Consider the following 20,460-nt stretch of genomic DNA (forward strand, 5'->3'; position numbering starts at 1 on the left):
CATGAGTTTGAGTAAACTCCGAGAGTTGGTGATGACAGGGAAGCCTGGCGTGCTGCAGTCCATGGGGTCACAAAACGCTGGACACGACTGAGCGACTGAACAGAACTGACCTGGGCTTGACTGGTGGCTCAATTGGTAAAGAATCTGCATGTGATGCAGGAGACGCAGGTTCAATCCCTGGATGGGGAAGATCCCCTGGAGAAGGAAATGGCAACCCACTCCAGTATTCTTGACTGGGAAATCCCACGGACAGAGGGGCCTGGTGGGCTACAGTCCATGGGGCCGCAAGAGTCGGATACGACTTATCGACTAAACCACCACTACCTATTTACCTATCTATCCACTTACCTATCCATCTACCTAATTATAGCTTAAATCACAAAAGCAAAATATGATCAGAGTAGAAAGAGGGAAATAAAACATGCGCCTCCATCCTAATGTGTGCTCACTCTCCCTCCCTCCTTCCGTCCCTCCCTGCGCCTTCCTCCCTCCTCCAGTCTCCCTCTCCCCATATATATTAAACACAGCTGTGCATGTGTCCTAAGTTGCTTCAGTCGTGTCCAACTCTTTGCAACCCTAGGGACTGTAGCCTGCCAGGCTCCTCTGCCCATGGGGCTTCTCCAGGCAAGAATACCGGAGTGGGTTGCCGTGTCCTCCTCCAGGGGATCTTCCCAACCCAGGGATCGAACCTGGGTCTCTTACATCTCCTGAACTGACATGCAGGCAGGCGCTTCCCTGGTGGCTCAGATGGTAAAGGATCCGCCTGCAATGTGGGAGACCTGGGTTCGATCTCTGGGTTGGGAAGATCCCCTGGAGAAGGGAACTGCAACCCATTCCAGTATTCTGGCCTGGAGAAGTCAATGGACAGAGGAGCCTGGCAGGCTACATAGTCCATGGGGTCGCAGAGAGTGAGACATGACTGAGCAACTTTCACTTTTTCTTTACCACCAGCGCCACCTGGGAAGCCCATTAAAAGCATACGTGGATATAATGTTTTTCAATTCAAACAGGTCTTTATTGGTGCTTTGCTCTTGGGCACCACACAGGCAGTCCCTCCCTCAGTCCGTGAGCTCAACCCTCCCATCCTCTTGCCTCCACGACTCTCTCGATGGGAATGGGCAGCATCCTAGAGGAGGACCAGCGGGTGAGGTTCTGGGGTGTCTTCACATCACAAGATAGCTGGTTTGCCTAGAGGCCCATGATAGGAAAGAGGGGTGTTGAGACTTGGGTGGGGAAGCTGAGGCTACAAGGGAAGAGCCTGCAAGGACCAACGCTCCTGCCTGACGCCTCCCAGCATTGCCGGCAGGAGCGTGAAACAAGGGACCCCATTTCTAGGTTTAGGAAATAACCCAACGATCAAGCAGCTTCTCCATCCTTCTTGGCTCCTTCTCCCCCACAGTGACTCCGTGGAGCCCTCTGGCAGGAGGCTGGGGAGGACTGGAGAGGGACAGTGACTGCACATCCCCAATTCAACCACCTGAGGTTTCAGGAGGGGAAACTGAGGCCGGGAGAGAGACTTGCCGAGGTCACACAGTTCCCAAGAAGCAGAGGCAGGAATCCTAACTCTTTGCCACAGCCCTTCCTAATGGAAACCCTTGTTTGATTGCCTCCCACCTGGAAAACTCAAATATGTTTATTATTTTTAATATTTTATTTATTTGGCTGTGCCAGGCCTTGGTTGCAGCATGCAGGATCTTTCCGGTCGTGGCTCATGAAAATCTTCACTGCCGCATGCCAACCCTTAGTTGTAACATGTGGGATCTAGTTTCCCCGCCAGGGATTGGGCCTGGGGCCCCCACATGTGGAGCTCAGACTTGGCCACTGGACTGCCAGGGAAGTCCCCCATAACTTGTATAGGTTTTTATAAACTGTGAGACCCCAGTGGCAACTAATAGAGCAGATAACATCTGATTCTGCAGACAGCTGGGTGCAATGCGGGCACCATTGTGGTCCTCAGACCTGGGCTGCACCTGGCCTTGACACTCACCAGCTGCAGACCATAGGCAGGCACTGGCCTCCCTGAGCCTCAGATCTGCTGTTTCTAAAATGGAGCTAAGACAAAGCTTCCCTTGGAGCTGCAGGTAGAAAATGAAAATAATACACACGAAACGTTTTACACACACTGCTGCTGCTGAGTCGCTTCAGTCGTGTCCGACTCTGCGAGACCCCAGAGACGGCAGCCCACCAGGCTCTCCCGTCCCTGGGATTCTCCAGGCAAGAACACTGCAGTGGGTTGCCATTTCCTTCTCCAGTGCATGAAAGTGAAAATTGAAAGTGAAGTCGCTCAGTCGTGTCCGACTCTTAGTGACCCCCTGGACTGCAGCCTACCAGGCTCCTCCATCCATGGGATTCTCCAGGCAGGAGTACTGGAGTGGGGTGCCATTGCCTTCTCCTTACATATGCTAGAGTGCTTTAAGTGGGTGGGGAAGCACATCTCAGCAGAAATCCTCAACAGCAGACTCTAGAACTCTGCCCTTTCTCCCTCTCACTGGACAGTCTGGAAGCCTAAGCTGCTGGGGGCAAATGAGCAAACGAGGCGTGTCGGCCTGACTCCCAGCAGGTGGGCTGTGCTCATTTACACGGTAGGTTGATTATTAATGAGACCCATGACATCTGGTTACTGCGCCGTGAACCCTCGGTGACTTCCGCGTTTGTGTTCTCTGGACACGCACAGGAGGCCGTGGGCGTGGAGGAAGGAATAAAAGTCCCAGGGACGTTTACCCAGGCCAGAGAGGCTGCAGGGCCTTCACAAGCCTTGTGTCTTTCAGTCTCGGGGAGCAGTTGGTCCCTAGGAATTACTGACCGAATGATGGGAAGGGCAAGCCCAGGGGCAGCTGGCACCGAAGTCAAGTCCGCCTGGTGATGTGTGTGTGGGGGGGGGCATCTGCCAAACCCGGGCAAGGACCCCACCTCCCATTCCTCAGTCCAGCTCCACAACAAGCACACGACAGCATCAGAAGCTCGTGTGTGTTATCTGACGCAAGCTTGTATCATTCCCACCAAGCAGTGTGTATGTATCTGAATATGTGTGTGTGTGAACTTGTGTGTGTGGGGTCATGAGCCAGCCTGAGGAGGGTGAAAATCGCCCCACGATCCTCACCTCCCTGGTCAGGCCCCCCCACCGCAGGCAGTGGCCTTGGAGCCTGGATCAGCAAACAGTTTTCTGTGGCTGCTGAGATGGGAGAGACTCTGTCTTTCCCCACATCCTACGTGGGTCAGGGGTCTCTGGGCCTGGGGCATAGCTTCAGCCTCCAGACCAAGGAAACAAAGCCTCAGAGGAACCCACAAAGAGGTGCGAGTCGAGGACAGACATTCAGGACGATGCATGCATCTCTGCAGAGAACCAGACATGCAACCCCATCTGGGCAACACTATTCTGTCTCAATGCTGAATGGCACCAGGAGTGTCCTGCAGGGGGCGCTGTCTTCCAGCCACGAGGATTTGCACTAAATTTACATCTGCTTTGCATGCACCTTCAGAGGTTTTCAAATTACCGTTGTATCACTGTCCCCTGAAGGGTGAGTGTTTTTTTCATTCCTGATGCTTCTTGTCATCCCAAGAGCAGGTAGGGAGGTCTCCTCCTCTGAAGAAAAGGATGTAGGAAGCTGGGAAGAGGGTGAGGACCCTCTTGAGGTCTTGTGACTACAGTTGGTACATGCTTGAAAGGTGGTCTGTGTACACATTTCTGCAAGATGACTGGTTTGTGGTTTAAAAGGACACGTGTGGTAAGCTCATTTGGAAAGTAGGAAAGAATCCATTATAAGCCACCCCGCCCAGATCCAGCCATTCCACTCCCAGATATGTACCTGAAGCATCAAGGCAGGGACTCAAAGAGACACCTGTAAGCCCATCTTTCCAGCAGTTGTATTCATAACAGCCAAGCAGAGGAGGTTGCCCAGTGTCTATCAACAAATGAATAAGTAAACAAAACACAGTATATGTGTACAATGGAACATTATTTAGCCTTAAAAAAGAAGAGAATTCTGGGGACTCCCCTGTTGGTTCAGTGGTAAAGAATCCAATTTGCAATGCAGGGGACGCATGTTCGATCCCTGCTCAGGGAATTAAGATTCCACATACTGCAGAGCAACTAAGCCCGCAACCCACAACTACTGAAGCCCATGCACTCTGGAGCCCGTGCTTCACAACTAGAGAATCCATGCATGCACTGAAAGATCCTGCATGCCACAACAAATAAATAAAGAGAATTCTGACATGTGCTATAACACAACACATACGAGCCTTGAAGACACCCTGTTAAGCTTAATAAACCCATCGCAGGACAACACTTAATTCCACTTACACAAGGTATCTGAAGAAGTCAAAATCACAGAGACAGAAAGCAGAATACTGCCTGCCAGGGGCTGGGGTGAGGAGATGAGCTATTAAATAGGCACAGAGTCTCAATTTCACAAGAGGAGAAAGTCCTAAAGACGGATGGTGAAGGCTGGTTGCAGAACAATGTGAACGTGCTTAATGCCATTGAACTATACACACTTGAAAATGGTTAAAATGTAAATTTTACGTTATGTGTAGTTTTTGTTGTTCATTCACTCTGTCGTGTCTGACTCTTTGCAATACCAAGGACTGCAGCACGCTAGTCTTCCCTGTTCTTCACCATCTCCCTGAGTTTCTTCAAACTCATGTCCATTGAGGTGGTGATGCCATCCAACCATCTCATCCTCTGTTGTCACCTTCTCTTCCTGCTTCAATCCTTCCTAGCATCAGGGTCTTTTCCAATGAGTCAGCTCTTTGCATTAGATGGTCAGAGTATTGGAGCTTCAGCATCAGTCCTTCCAATGACTACTCAGGGTTGATTTCCTTTAGGATTGACTGGTTTGATCTCCTTGCTTGCTGTCCAGGGAACTCTCATGAGTTTTCTCCAGCACCATAGTTCAAACCATCCTGTCCAAACCTTTATTTTTCACAGACACAGAGAGTGAGGGTGAAGCCCAGAGAATCCCACCATCTCGTGATGAGGATCTCTGATTTCCCTTTACCACGAAGTCCAATTATTTTTTGATCTTCCAATATTTTGACAAGATTAGTTTATTATGAAACATTTCCAACAGGAAAGTGAATGAAATATGTCTAATGAACACCTATATACCCCCCTCTGTTATTCTACAATAATCGTTTGCAAACTGTGCTTTATCTTTCTATATGCATTTGTAAGTGTATATAAATGTGTTTTGTTTTGATAAAACATTTTTAAGTTATATTGCAGACAACATGACACTTCGCCCATTAATACTTGAGCACATATCTCCTAAGAACAGGTATTCTTACATCATCACATAACTGTCATGATCACACCTAAGAAAACGGTCAATAATTTCCTGGCATCCCTGAATGTTCATTTCATACTCACTTTTTTCCCCAATTTCCCCCAATTTCCTTCTAGAGTTGCTCTTTTAGAATCAGTTTCAAGCACTGCATATGCCAGCTTCTTCAGTCTCCTTTTGAAAGTCTCCTTTCCCTAGAGGCTCAGTGGTAAAGAGTCCACCTGCTGATGAAGAAGACTCAGGACCGATCCCTGAGTCCTTCCTCCAGGGGTCATGAAGATCCCCTGGAGGAGGACATGGCAACCCACTCCAGTATTCTTGCCTGGAGAATCCCATGGACAGAGGAGCCTGGTGGGCTACAATCCATGGGGTCGCAGAGAGTCGGACATGACTGAGCATGCATGCACACACACATTAGTCTCCTTTACGGTATTAATACAACAGTGCCCTCATCCCTTTGACATTGATTTTTTCCCCCTAAAAGAACTCAGGCCAATTTGGTAGAAGGGCCTGTTTTCTAGATTTGGCTGTTTCCTACAGGTGCTGCTTAATCTGTTCCTCCCTCCCATATATGCTGGAAGTTAAAGCCAAGATTTGATTTAACTCAGGTGAGACGTTGAAGCCAAGGATACTTCTCAAGTAATGTGGGCTCCACGGCATTGGAGGTGCGTAATGTCAGACTGTCCCACTTTCATGATGCTGTTTGGTCACTGGGTTGAAGAGGCGACAGCCAGCTCTCTCCACCAGGAAGATGAGTTGAGACGCAATCTGCATGTGTGCTCGGTCACTCCAGTCGTGTCCAACTCTTTGCGGCCTGAGGACGGTAGCCCACCATGCTCCTCCATCCATGGATTCTCCAGGCAGGAATACTAGAGTGGGTTGCTGTGCCCTCCTCCAGGGGGTCTTCCCGACCCAGGGATCAAAAGAGTAAGATTTTCTCATCATGCAAAAATCCTGCTCCCCACAGCCTTCTCCTAATGTGTTCAGCCTCCACCGACCATTCTTGCTTGAATCAACAGTTTCATTGTTGGTTGGAAATAGTGATCCTTCTATCATTCCTTCTGCATTTATTATTTGGCTTTTTTTTTCCCTGTAAAGAAGAGCTTTCCCTCATTAACTCTGGATAAGCCAGACTTATTCCAAATATGAGAGTGTAAATGATGTCTTTTCTTTTTAATTGCTGATTACCATACTAATGGTAATGCCAAAGAATGCTCAAACTACCACACAATTGCACTCATCTCACACGCTAGTAAAGTAATGCTCAAAATTCTCCAAGTCAGGCTTCAGCAATATGTGAACCATGAACTTCCAGATGTTCAAGCTGGTTTTAGAAAAAGCAGAGGAACCAGAGATCAAATTGCCAACATCTGCTGGATTATTGAAACAGCAAGACAGTTCCAGAAAAACATCTATTTCTGCCTTACTGACTATGCCAAAGCCTTTGACTGTGTGGATCACAATAAACTGTGGACAATTCTGAAAGAGATAGGAATTACAGACCACCAGACCTGTCTCTTGAGAAATCTGTATGCAAGTCAGGAAGCAACAGTTAGAACTGGACATGGAACAACAGACTGGTTCCAAATAGGAAAAGGAGTACGTCAAGGCTATATATTGTCACCCTGCTTATTTAACTTACATGCAGAGTACATCACGAGAAACGCTGGGCTGGAAGAAGCACAAGCTGGAATCAAGATGGCCGGGAGAAATATCAATAACCTCAGATATGCAGATGACACCACCCTTATGGCAGAAAGTGAAGAACTAAAGAACCTCTTGACGAAAGTGAAAGAGGAGAGTGAAAAAGTTGGCTTAAAGCTCAACATTCAGAAAAGTGAGATCACAGCATCTGGTCCCATCACTTCATGGCAAACAGATGGGGAAACAGTGGAAACAGTGGCTGACTTTATTTTTCTGGGCTCCAAAATCACTGCAGATGGTGACTGCAACCATGAAATTAAAAGATGCTCACTCCTTGGAAGGAAGGTTATGGTCCACCTAGACAGCATACTAAAAAGCAGAGACATTATTTTGTCAACAAAGGTCCATCTAGTCAAGGCTATGGTTTTTCCAGTGGTCATGTGTGGAAGTGAGAGTTGGACTATAAAGAAAGCTGAGCGCCAAAGAATTGATGCTTTTGAACTATGGTGTTGGAGAAGACTCTTTTGAGAGTCCCTTGGACTGCAAGGAGATGCAATCAGTCCATTCTAAAGGAAATCAGTCCTGACTATTCATTGGAAGGACTGAAGCTGAAGCTGAAACTCCAATACTTTGGCCACCTGATGCGAAGGGCTGACTCATTTGAAAAGACCCTGAGACTGGGAAAGATTGAAGGTGGGAGAAGGCATGCTGAGGTTCATGGGGTTGCAAAGACTGAGCAACTGAACTGAACCATAGTAAGGTGTTGGTATAACTGGATCTTTTAGATCTTCTCTCCTTTTTTCCCCTTAAATTTGAGTTATCACTATGAACGCGTGGGTTTGTGTTTTTTAAACGTTTTACACCACAATCTAGAAACTCCTTTTTATGGTCTGTGTGTTAGCTTCTGAGTGCTGCTTTAGCAAATGACCACAACTGGGCGGCTGAAACAGCAAAACTATGTTCTGTTTTGGAGGCCAGAAATCTGAAATCAATTGCATTTCTTTTTGAGTGAGCTTTCTTTTCATGTCTTTTGCCCTCTTTTTCCATGAAATAAGTGGGTTAGAAAAAGATTTTAAAGAGATACGTCTGTATTGGGAGGCTTGTTTGTGAAATAAGTTGCAAATACTTTCAGCTTGTTTTCTGTCTCTGCCGGTTTCCTTTTCTGCTGTACCCAGGGTTTTGTTTTGTTTTCGCTTTGTTTTGGACGCTGGCTGATTTATCAGCCTTTTCTTCTCTTGCTTCTTTCTAGCCACTTTCAGAAAGGTTTTTTCCACTCTCCATGACAGAAAATTCACCTGTGTTGTCCTCTTCAAGCAATTTTATGTCTTCACTTTTGACACTTCAGCGCTTTGATCCCTTTGGGGTTTTTTCTGGTGTAGGGTAGGAAGCAGGGATCCAGATTTATCTTTTCCAAGGAGTCCTGGCATAGTCTTCAGGAGAGGCCCAGCTGAAATAAAACTTCTAGCTGTGGATGCTTCTCCTCTGGGGGACAGGGAAAGGGAGGGTTTCACGGTGACTTAACCTCCTGCTGGACATGGAGAATGCCGGGTAGTGTGGTCCTCCCCATCGTCCTGCAAGGGGGATACAGAGACCCGGTCCAGAGTCTGGGTGAGGAGGTGGCCTGCCCAGGAGAGAGGGAGCCCAGGATTTCAAAATTTCCATCTGCAGGCGTGAAAGTCAAGATGGAACCTTTCCCAATATTCAGAAGACAACTTTCTCCTCTCCTTTCCTCGACTCTCAAACCTTCAGAGGACCCTCTTTGCCTCCACACACAGTTCAGGCTTCCTTTCTTGTTGTTTTAAGCTCAGCGCCTCCAAGTCCTGCCTTTCTCATCTCCCATTCCACGTATATCTTAAATCTGACCATTGATCAGCCAATGAGCCTTAGGTGGTCTTACCTCGATGCCTTCTTGGAAACTGGGTCTTCCTCCTGTAAAGCCCACCTGCCTCAACACCATCAGTCAGATTCCTGATTAAACTGGAAGCAAAGTCCGAGTCCCAAACCCACCCACGGGTCGCCCTCACCGCTCCGAGGGCACCCACTCTGTAGGTGGACCTGACTCTGAGTCACAGCACCACGGGCCCCCTTCGCCTCATCTGCTGGGCTCCAGGCACCTTAAACGCAAGTGTAGGGGACTGACTAGTGCCCCCCCCCAATCCACGTCCACCCAGAGCTCAGCATCTGACCTGATTTGGAAGCAGAGTCTTTACAGATGTAACTCAGTTCAGATGATGTCATATTGAATTACTGTGGACCCCAAAGCCAATGACTGGTGTTCTTACAAAAAGAGGAGAGAGGGGGCGTCCTTGGGGGTCCAGTGGTTAAGAATCCGCCTGCCAATGCAGGGGACACAGGTTCGATCCCCGGTTAGGGAACTAAGACCCCACATACCACAGGGCAGCTAATCCTACGTGTCACAACTTCTGAAGCTCGTATGTTGAGAACTCGTGCCATGAGAGAAGCCACTGTAATGAGGACCCAGTGCAGCCAAATATAAAATATATGAATAAATAAACTTTAAAAAAAAAAAACAAGAGAAAAGGACACACACGAGGAGCGCATCACCTCTTTAACCCAGTGACTGAATCTGCGCCTTGTGAAAACGCAGAGGGAGAGAGACGGTGAGGACGGAGGTAGAGAGTGAAGGGATACAGCTCCGAGCCAAGGGACGTCATCAAACATGGCGGGCAGCCCCCAGCAGGCAGGAGAGAGGTACGCAACACTACCCATCAGAGCCTTCAGAAAGTCAGCCCAGCTGACGCTTTGGTTTCAGATTTCTGGCCTCCAGAACAAAGGGAGAATACACTGTTGTTGTTTGGCCATGCCACACGGCTTGTGGGATCTTAGTTCCCTGGCCAGGGATTGAACCTGGGGCCCCAGCAGTGAGAGCACCCAGTCCTAACCACTGGACCACCAGGGAACGCCTTATGCTTCTGTTATTCAAAGCCAGCCTGTCTGCGGTACTTTGTCACGGCAGCTGCAGACAGTGGAGCTCATGCAAGTGGAGGGAACGGTAACGCCAACATTCACTGGTGCCCACACTTTGGCACGAGCTCTGATGAGCATTTACACAAGCCTCTCACTGGACAGTCCTAGCGACCCTCTGAGGTGGGTGTTTAAGGCATTGGTGGCATCCCTATTGTCTAAGTATAGAAAAGGAAGCTTGGGGCCTCGCCCAGGCCACACAGCAGGGTTGCAGAGCCGGGGTCTCAGCTCTGCCCGCCCCCCTCTGTCCCGCAGGTGGCCCGGTGCATGCACTGCACACCTGTGGCCACCACGCCGCCTGTCCTGGATGAGTAAGTGTTGGAAAAGGCATCCGTGAACAAAACCCCCAAAACCCAGATCATAGGTCAGAAAAGAAAGAGGACGAGGAGGAGGAGGAGGGGTCAATAACACCAAAATTAACGTCTCTTTTTCAACAAAGTACAATACAGTAATAGTTAATAGGAAGATAACAGGTGGGGGAAGACACTGGAAATATCTACAGTCAATGAAGGACACATTTCTGTGTGTTGCAATCCTGCAAATCAACAAGGAAAACAGAGTAACTCTACTAGAGGAAAAATAGTTAAACGATAAGAACTGGCCACTTGTAGAGGATGAAACCTACAAGACTAACAAGAACATAAAGAAATGCTCCATCTCATTGATAGAGGTAAGTTAAAAAGAGAACATATCAGCATGATAGGACTATTATACTTCACAGTTGAAGACTGTTGGCAGGGATGTGGGCCTTTCTGTAGACTTAGAGTGAGACTGTAAACTGGGGCAGCTGTCCTAGAGAACAGTCGGGTGGTGTTATCTTAAGTCTGTAAAGTTTCTGGGGGTGATGGATACAGTTAGTACCTTGGCTCTGGTGATGGGACCACAGGTGTATGCCATGTTAGAAGTCATCAAGATATAACATTAATCATTTGTATATTCATTATACCTCTGTAAAGCTAATTTTTTCTCTAAAAACAGCAAAAAAGAATAAGTCCATGCATACGCTATGACCACCAGTTTTACTCCTAGTTATGTATCCCAAAGAAGTTCTCAGCTGGACCCATAAGGGAACAGGTGCGTGCATGTGTGCTAAGTCACTTCAGTCATGTCCAACTGTTTGAGACCCTATGGTCCACAGGCCGCCAGGCTCCTCTGTCCATGAGATTCTCCAGGCAAGAATACTGGAGGGGGCTGATCCATGCTCTCCTCCAGGGGATCTTCCCAACCCAGGGATCGAACCCACACCTCTTAGGTCTCCAGCACTGGCAGGCAGGCTCTTTACCATTAGCTCGACCTGGGAAGCCTTAAGGGAACAGGTACACTGAGGTTTATCACAGGTTTTTTCCTGGTGGGCTTTGGGTATCATTCCATGGGACATGAGAGTAGATTGGGGTAGATCCATACCACTGAATAACTGTCAACAGAAGCTACTGGCTGGATTTATTTAGAGCAACACGCATGGGCTTCAAAACAACGCTGAGGGGAGCACAAAGTAAGAAGCAGGTTGCCATCTATGACATAATCCATCTACATGAGTTAAAAATATCCGCACACCTCTGTACACATATATGTGTCTATTCTGACAGCGCTAGGCAGCAAGGGGACAATGACAAGGCTGGAGAGGCCAGAGCTGCGAGGGGCCCTGGGGGCTGCTCTCGGAAACTTGGACCCCCAGGAGATGGGTGACCCCTGAAAGCAGGGGGCTGCATGCAGAAAGCTGAAGCAACAGGACCCCTCAAATGGATGACCCTGCGACATTGAAAAGGATGTAATATTGACTAGTGGAGTCCTTCCAAAGGCCTTCAACTCTTATTGCATCTGGAAGGCCTTTTGGGAAGGACAGAAATCCAGCTGAAACTCGCATCAGCCAAAACAGTTTTCGCTTCATGCAACTCAGAAGCCCAGGGTGAAGCTGGCCTCAGGGACTCTACTTTGTAAATTGAGGGGAGAGCAACCAACAGTTCTCTTTTCATCTCTCTCTTTCTCTGTATCTTTTCCATCTTTTGGCTAGCGCGTTCATGGAGCCTGAGGTAGGAGAGGGAGAAACGGAGGGCCACAGCTTTATCCTAGTTCAATGACCCCAGAGGAAAGATAACATCTCTTCCAGCATCAATGTATAAACACTCAGGGAAGTACCCTGATTGGCCCAAATTGGGTCACATGTCCAACTATGCCAATCCTTTTGGCTGGATGCTTGGGATCCAGGACTGGCCAGATGGGTCCAGGTGCCTGAGGTTAATGCTGTGGTCCCAGGAGGGGGAGGGGGAGATGCTGCCCAGGCAAATCGCCGGTGTGCCTCACACACATCAAGTCAGTGCCACCTGCCTCCTAGGGCTCATCCCTTCTGTCTTGTCACCGAGTGTGGACAAGACGGTTGGAGAAAGCCTGGCCAGAAGCTCATGCCATGGAGAAGCTCCAGGAAGGTATATAGAAGATAGCGGTCTGATTAACAGCTGTCTGAGTGCCGAAGAACTGATGCTTCTGAACTGTGGTGTTGGAGAAGACTCTTGCAAGTCCCTTGGACACCAAAGAGATCAAACCAGTCCATCCTAAAGGAAATCAGCCCTGAATATTCATTGGAAGGACTGATGCTGAAGCTCCAATGCTTTGGCCACCTGATGCGAAGAACTGACTCACTGGAAAAGACCCTGATGCTGGGAAACACTGAAGGCAGGAGGAGAAGGGGACGGCAGAGGATGAGATGGTTGGATGGCATCACCGACTCGATGGACATGAGTCTGAGCAAACTCCAGGTGATAGTGAAGGACAGGGAAGCCTTGTGTGCTGCAGTCCAAGGGGTCACATAGAGTCGGACATGACTTAGCAACTGAACAACAAGTCAACGACAAAATCAATCCCAGAAAAGCAGAAAACATGGAGCCAGCCCCTGAGCAGGGGCAGGGCTGCCTCTGCCTTTCCTCCTAGCCTCTTCTCACAAGCCCCTAGCGGTCCATATTGAGAGAACTATTACCATTCTTCTCCCAGATATTGTATAAACAGTAACAGCGCAGTTATGGCCCCCTTGAGGGCCAGGAGCTGATGAGGCTCCTGTATCACTGCTCCCTTCCACGGAGGATAGCATTCCAGCAGGATGAGGTCACTGAGCCAAGAAAGAGGGGGGTGGGGAAAGGGGATTCCTGCGCTGGAGCTCTGGAGTCATGCCCGTCCCTGACTCCATCCCTCCTGATCACTGGGGGATTCAGACTGTGCCCGAATCCTTGTCACAGGCTAATGCCAAGGCAGGAATCTGTTCCTGTGAAATGGTTTGTGGACTAGGGGAACCTAGGCATTCCCCTCTTCTCCTCCAGCCCTTCCATCTCTGGGCCCTAGGCTGGCTATGCTGGGTGACTACACAGAAGTTAGCACCAGGTGGACTGACTCCAGGCAGTGATTGGATGCCGGTTGTGAGAGCATTGATAAATGCTAACAAAACTAACATTTATTGAAATAGGTTCTGTGCTGGCTACGTCTTAAGCTCTCATTGAATTCACCCCAAACCCCCATTCGGTAGGCATCATGATTAATATTAAAACTCCTATGTTGCAGAGGAAGAAACCAAGGCTCAGTTCATTAGCACAATAGCAGAAACCTGTGTTCACACTCCGGTCTGTTGGAACCATCCCGTCCTGGCTTCCCCAGCTGCCTCCAGGCAGTGTTAGGCTGGCGGATTTGCCAGGTCAATGCCCACCTGCCCCGTAAGCCAGGATGGTGATAAAGGCTGTGCACTGCTCAAGGGCCCCCAGGAGAAGTGGGTATGGGCGGCTAAGGGCCCAGATACAGCCTGGGCTCTGCTCACATGGGCTATGGGCCCAGAGAAAAGGCCTTTTTTAATTCTCTTGGGGCCTCTCTGACCCTAAAAGGCTAGCAGCAGTCCTACCTGGGGCCACGCTGGGCCTCCTGGAACCCTGGCCACTCTCACAGTAGGCCCCTTAAGCCGTACACTGCCTTGCCTTGTGACCCAAATGGTTCCCGTGACAAAACTTGTCATTTCCGAAACTCACCCAGAGTTATCCCCAGGCGCTACTAGCTTCTTTTAGCTCTTTCCTTCCCAACGGCCTCTCCCACTTCTATTTCCTAAAACCTGCCTTTCTTTTAAGGCCTAGCTTGATGCGCACTCCTTCAGAAAGGCTTTCAGATGCCTCAGTTAGACTGCGGCCTCTCTCACCCTGCACCGGATCGGTCACAGCGCTCACCACAACCTGCCTTCGGGGACCATCATCTTGGGAGCATTTACCCTGCATGGGTCACGGTGCTTCAAACGCCCTCCACACTTTATGTCCCTGAATCCTCACTCCACTCGGGTTACTATGCCCATTTCACAGAGAAAGAAACCAAGGCTCAAAGGGCTTCAAAACTTGCCCAGGTTCACACAGCTAGGAAGGGAGCAGGGCAGGGACTGAATGAAGGGGCTGGGCTTTGAAAGCGGCCGCTCTGATTAGGGTGGGTTCCCCCAGGTGTCGTGACCGGGTGTCTGAAACGCTAGCAATCTGAGGGGCAGAAGGCAGTGTGTTTCTCCGCAGGCCCTTCTCCCACGGGGGCCCCACTGGCTCCTTGGGAAACAAGATGGAAGATCTGCGGTCAGGCACAAGGGAGACCCTCGGTCGGGGAGAACCCGCGTGTGCGCGCCTCGGGAACGCAGGAGGCGCCCCAACCACACCCAGCGCGGACAACTTGTTTACGCCTCTTGCGCGGCCCCTCCCGCCCGGCCCGGGTCACGTGACCACCGCCCCGCCCCTCGCTCTCTCGCGTGGCTCCTCCTCGCCGCGCCGGCCCTTCTTTTTGCCTCCTTCGGAGTCACAAGATCTCTCAGCAGCTCCCTTTCGGAATCCTTCCGCCCGTCCCCGCCTCCCCACCCCCCCGACACCCCCTACCTTACAACTCTTCTTGGCTCTTTCTCGACCGGTTAGCACCACCAGTAATGAGCAGAACGGCCCCTTCTTTCCAAAGGGGCAGGCGACCACGGTCAACGGTCGTCGGGTTCGAGAGCGAGGCGCGGCACGGCTGGGGACTCTTTTTCGTGGCGGAGGCTGCAGCTACCGTGGACATTTCACGACGGGGGGGAGGTGCTGTACGTCCAAGATGGCGGCGCCCTGTAGGCTGGAGGAACTGTGAGGTAAACAGCTGAGGGGGAGGAGACGGTGGGTGAGTATGGGGGTGTCGCCCCTTCCTTTTCGCGGGGGTCTTCTCGGGGCAATCCCGGCACCATGACCCCAGTCTGGGAAGCCCTGTAGGGCTGGGGCAAGGCACTCACTTGCCGGGGAAGGGACCCCGGGAAGGGGGGGTTCGGGGAGCTTTCCCCTCCCTCTTATTACTCGCTATTTCCGACGGGGCCTGATGGGGCTTGGCGGGTTTCTGGGGGAAGAGAGGAGGCCCCGGTCGGCACTTGGCCCCTCCTCGGCGGCGGAGGGGACCGCTGCATCCCCCCCCCCTCCCCCGCCCCCGGGCTGCGGTGCCGAGGACAGGGGGTGAAGTGGGCCGCTTTGCCAGCCTCTTGCTCGGTGGGGTGACAGGTTCCCGCAGGGTGCGGAGAGCCGAGGAGAGACCGGTCCGGATTGAGGGGTCGGGGCTGGTGCCAGGGCTTGATGAGAGGGGTCGGGGTGGGGGGGAGGGGAATGAATGGAGTCTGCCTGTGGGCCTCGGGGACCTGCCCGGACTCGGTGTCTCCGCTGAAATTTGCATGAGCGTGTGTGCCTAGCTCCAGGTGTGCTTCTGGGTGTTTAATTGGTGTTGAAAGACAGTTACCTTCCAGCCGGCAGAAGTGATTCTTAAGAGACAGCTATTTGCAGAGCCACTCCTAGACGCTCATTCATTCATTTGAGGAACTGGAGGATGAAGAACCGGCAGTCAGAGAGCCCTTTGAGAATTAAAGCTGTTTCTTTGTGTTTCCTGGTAGAGAGTTTTGCTTCGGGCGTTCTAGGTTTGGAGGGGTGGGGGTGGGGGCCTTGGAGGGGGCGCGGTCCTCCTGACACCAGCAGCTTGTTGATGGAGCACGCACTGTGGAAGGGTTCCGCAGTCGTCACCTCCTTTAGCCCTCGCGACAGAGGGGAGAGGCAGCCACCGGGAGTCCCTCCCATTTCTCAGATGAAGAAACTGAGGCTCAGAGACTAGGGTACCGTGCCCCAAGGTCACGCCTCTAGGATTCTGTGAGCCGGGATGGGAACTGGAGTTTGACTGATTCCAAGACTGCGCTCCTGTCTTTGTTTGTACTTAACATGATTCGCGTTTATCTATTATTTGATCAGATCTAACTTGTCATTCTTTCTGATCAGGTGATTAGAGTTAATCAGTTGGCCAGGGTTTGTGCATAAGTGCCTGTGTGTGCGTGCTTAATTTTGAAGAGGGGCCCACTTGCTTACATACCTTAGCTTTTGTTTGGGATGGCAGTGTTGTGACTATAAACAAGGTAGTCTAAATTAGGCTGGAAAGTATTTGATGTTTTCATAAAACCAATGCGTTTACTGCAGAAAGAAGCCGTGCTAAAATCCTTGCCGGATTTTTTATAGAAAGCATAGAAATAGCACTTCACTTGACACAGTCTAAACTGGTAAAAGTACTAAAATAGAATAATATTCTTCTGAGATACTTGGATTTATAATTTGGGGATCAACTTGGAGTCATCTGAATTTGCACTTGTTGACAAAATGGGGCTGTAAATTTCGAGAAGCATTATAAAACCCAACCTTGTGGGAGCCCTTGATTTACTGAGCAACCACCTGTGATTCTTAAGTTGAACATTCCCGAGTAAACCTGGAATATGCAAATGTGGAAACTGATTTAAGGTCGTGTGGGGAAATGCAAACTTTAACGGTTGTGCATCAAGCAAATGAGGCGCCTCAGAAACAGTGAAACATCCTTTGCTATTGCCCTGGGGAGCTGCAGAATCTTCCTCTAACCACCGGGTGTAAACTTAAGGGGTGTTTATAGATGATGTAAATGGGAAATATCCTCTTACTAAAGTTAATATGTTAGGCCAAATACTCTTACATCATGTGCGTGAAAGGGCAAATGATGTAAGCTTTCTCTGCTTCATGCATTTCCTGGTGTCATAAAGACTTTGGTATGTTCCTAAATTCCTAGTTAGACAGATTCCTAAGCAGCTACCCACATTCTTACTTGTTTTCCGTTAAATTGGAGTGTCTCAAATCCTGTGACTCAGTTGTACTCTGCCTGATTGGATCCCTAAGGGTGAAGACATCCCAGTCTGCGGGTGTAACATGGTGCCTTCTGTTCTCCGTTGTGAAGTGAAACTAAACAGTCTTGACTAGGACAGATCAAATGTATTCTTGTCTGTAGAATAATGAAATTGCTGGAAATGAGTGATCTCTTAACAGTAGTGTCTATCAAACCTTCATGTACAGGTAGCTTGCATATGTCACTGAGGACACCCTGGATATATATTTTGGAAGAAGTTTTAGGTGATTCTGATGGCACCAGAGGTTGAGGACCAGTGGCTGAAGTTATCAGTTTGGCTATTTTTCTTTTAATCTATAATTCACTGCAGAGGCATTTTTTAAAATAGTTTCTAACCTCTGGTGTATATAGTGGTGGGTAAGTTTGGGGCTCTGAGATACAGCTGACTTGATCTTACGGATGTCTTCTTTTAAAGTTTGTTAAGGTGCAGGTATCATTCTTTTCCACGTTCTAGGGCCTTGGTGGACTAAAATTAACTTTTTCTGGATTTAATTAGATATTCTTGACTGCAGATGAGCCAAATACAGCAATACATCAACCATTTCTAGCTTTTCTAAAAGTCACATAGATTTCAAGTCCTTTGGGGTTAAGTTAAACATTCTATGTTGATCAAATCAGGTGTTAAATGACTTTATAATAACTAAGCAAACCGGCGACTTTTAGCTCGACCTGTTGAGTTTTTATCCTTTCCTATCACATTTTAGAAAAAGATATTCCTTGTAAGTGCCTCACATTAAAAATCTCTTTTTGAGAGATTAGTTTTATTGGTATTAGTTTTATCAATTAAGTAGCTAGAAGCATGAAAGAAAAGTGTACTCAATAGCATTTAAACCTCTTCCTCTAGCTTTTTGCTTAAAAATAAATATTTATAATTGGCATATACTTGAACACTGAATTTTTCCCTCTGTGTTTCATATTGTTTGTATATGAAAAAAACTATTTTTCCATTGGTCTGAAAAAGGTTTCAGCCCATTTAAATTGGTCTAAAATTACCATCAACAATTTTAGATAATTCCTTTTCTACTTTGCTTTTTAAAAAAATTTTTTTTAATTGAAGGATAATTGCTTTACAGAATTTTGTTGTTTTCTGTCAAGCTTCAACATGAATCAGCCATAGGTATACATATATCTGCTTCGCTTTTTAAGCCTGTAGTTCCTAAACATTAGTAATTTAATGTGTCTATTTTTGGGAGGGGGGAGAATGAAAAAAAAACAACAAAACTTTCGTGTATATAAAACATGTATAATCCCAAGGCCTTGCTTATTTCTTCGTACTTCTCTTGTGTAGTACTAACTTTTGTTCTATACAGGGAAGTAGCAAAAGGTAACAACGCTTTTAAAGGTTGAATGAATTCAGATTGTCATCTAATGAGTAAAGTGCCTTAAAAACCTAGTTTTGATACAAAACAAGACATGGTAGTTACTGACCTGGAATTCACAGGTCACCTTCTAAAGGAAAGATGATGGCAGTAGAGCCCATGAAGTGTCTTGAGTGACAAGGGATAATTTTACTCTCCTGTTGGTGATGGAGGGCACACTGGACCGCGGTGAGAAAGAACAGATGTCATGACCTTACTGTCTGCAGTGGTTAAGACCTGAGTTGCTCGGAGTACAGAGCACACAGGCACAGCGAGAAACATGAAGTGTATCCATTTTAAACTACAGAATTACGTTATCAGTGTTTCAGATATAAGTTATTAAGTGTTGACTTGTAAGCCTTATGTACCTAGCAGTACATTTTGCGTAGTAGTAATATTGTTATAATAAAGTTTGTATTTATTGGCACAATGCCAGTGTGCTAAAGTCTTTGACATTCATGATCCTGTTAACTCTTGCTGAAACCTTTCAGGGGCAGGATAGGGAGATGAGAAAGTGGAGGCTTCAGTAACTTATTCAGTGAGTTGAGCTAGGATTTGAACCCTGTTGGTTGACTCCAGAACCCACACATTTAATCTTTCACTTGATAAATGGTCTGAACTGCTGAACTCATAAACTGGTTGAAAGGTCAGTGGTTCTTAAGATTTTGGGGGCCTCAGTTCCCCTCTGAGAGTTTGTGGGAAGCTGTGGACCAAATACCCTTTTCTATCCCATCAGCTCCAACAAAATTCACACAGATAAGAAAATTTGAATAGGAACTTTACAGACCCAGCCTGAAGACCGGTTGATCATTCCAAATAGTTTATTGCTCTTAAAAATGGACTCGGACTTTCAGAAACAAAAGCAACCCACAGACGGGAAAGGCCTAAGTCTTTTAAAGATGGACTATGTACTGCTTGTACTATAAATCTTTTTGTTAAAACTTCTATATTGAAAGATTCTTTACACTTTACTGGGAAATCAACCTTAAGTGTCACGTTAAAAGAAGTTTTAAGTGGAGAACTCAGGTGTGTAACTTGCTAAATGCTTGTCAGGCTTAGCATTCAGTCCCTGTGTACCTTTAGCACCTGGCAGAATTCCATTGGGCTTTTTTCCAAGGTTTATCCACTATCTATTTTTTTTTCCTTTTGAGCCTCAAAAGTATATCTATATATTAAATATATATATATTTAATATTTCTTGCCTTCCCCCTCCTTCCTAGACTAGTGGTTCAGAATCACCTGGAAGACCCCACGTCCAGATTTCACGGGTCTCAGACCAGGCTTAAATCCCCAAGTGATGGCTGTTGCTGGTGTGAGGACCACTTTTGAGACCCACAGGTGTTAGTCCTAGACTATCAAAGCTTGTGCCCTTATTCCCTAGGAGTTTTCTGTTTTAGTCCTTGAACTTGAAACCTAAAGAAAACTTACAGTTTGCTCAGATTTATTTTAAGAGAAGCTCTGTATTTTGAAAGATGACACTTGGTTTATTGGTAAATAATTTTGTTCATTCTAATAGAAAGTTAAAACATAAGAAACATTGTTTATAGATGATGTGGTGGTTGCTGTTGTTTTAGTCACTGACTCAAGACTGACTCTTTGGAACCCCATGGGCTGTAGCCTGCCGTGCTCCTTCTGTCCATGGGATTTCCCAGGCGAGAATACTGGAGTGGATTGCCATTTCCTTCTCCAGGGGATCTTCCTGACCCAGGAATTGAACCTGTGTCTCCTGCTTCTCCTGCATTGCAGGCAGATTCTTTACCACTGAGCCACCAGGGAAGTGCCTTATATTATAGAAGACGTACACCTAACCAAAATCAGTGTCTCTCCCTGGAGACAAGATATTAGAGGATCCACCTATGAAATAGGCTATCTACTCCAGCAGATTGTCCTCTCGGGTCCCTGATGGCCAACATTCTGAATGGAGAACCTGGAGCTCCTCCTCTGTCTATACAACCTTGAGAGGGACCACAACTGCTGAGACCATGTAAATCACACAT

General features: G+C 47.9%; 1 protein-coding gene and 1 non-coding gene across 7 annotated transcripts in view; one reads left to right on the forward strand and one right to left on the reverse strand.

Annotated features, from left to right (window-relative positions):
• Positions 1-9,776: 9,776 nt before the first annotated feature.
• TRNAE-CUC (transfer RNA glutamic acid (anticodon CUC)) lies at positions 9,777-9,849 on the reverse strand. The gene has a single exon. It is a non-coding gene; the product is annotated as a tRNA-Glu (tRNA).
• Positions 9,850-14,905: 5,056 nt separating this feature from the next.
• TSC1 (TSC complex subunit 1) overlaps positions 14,906-20,460 on the forward strand; it is a 52,096-nt gene continuing 46,541 nt past the window's right edge. For 3 of the 6 annotated variants that reach the window (XM_065928178.1, XM_065928184.1, XM_065928183.1), the window contains exon 1: positions 14,984-15,056. The gene's annotated coding sequence lies outside the window, so the exon portion shown is untranslated. Of the gene's footprint in view, positions 15,057-20,460 lie in introns of all 6 variants that reach the window. The other 3 variants (XM_065928179.1, XM_065928180.1, XM_065928182.1) reach the window with 3 other exon arrangements.

This window comes from Muntiacus reevesi, chromosome 3, assembly GCF_963930625.1.
Source record: "Muntiacus reevesi chromosome 3, mMunRee1.1, whole genome shotgun sequence".
Lineage (NCBI taxonomy): Eukaryota > Metazoa > Chordata > Mammalia > Artiodactyla > Cervidae > Muntiacus > Muntiacus reevesi.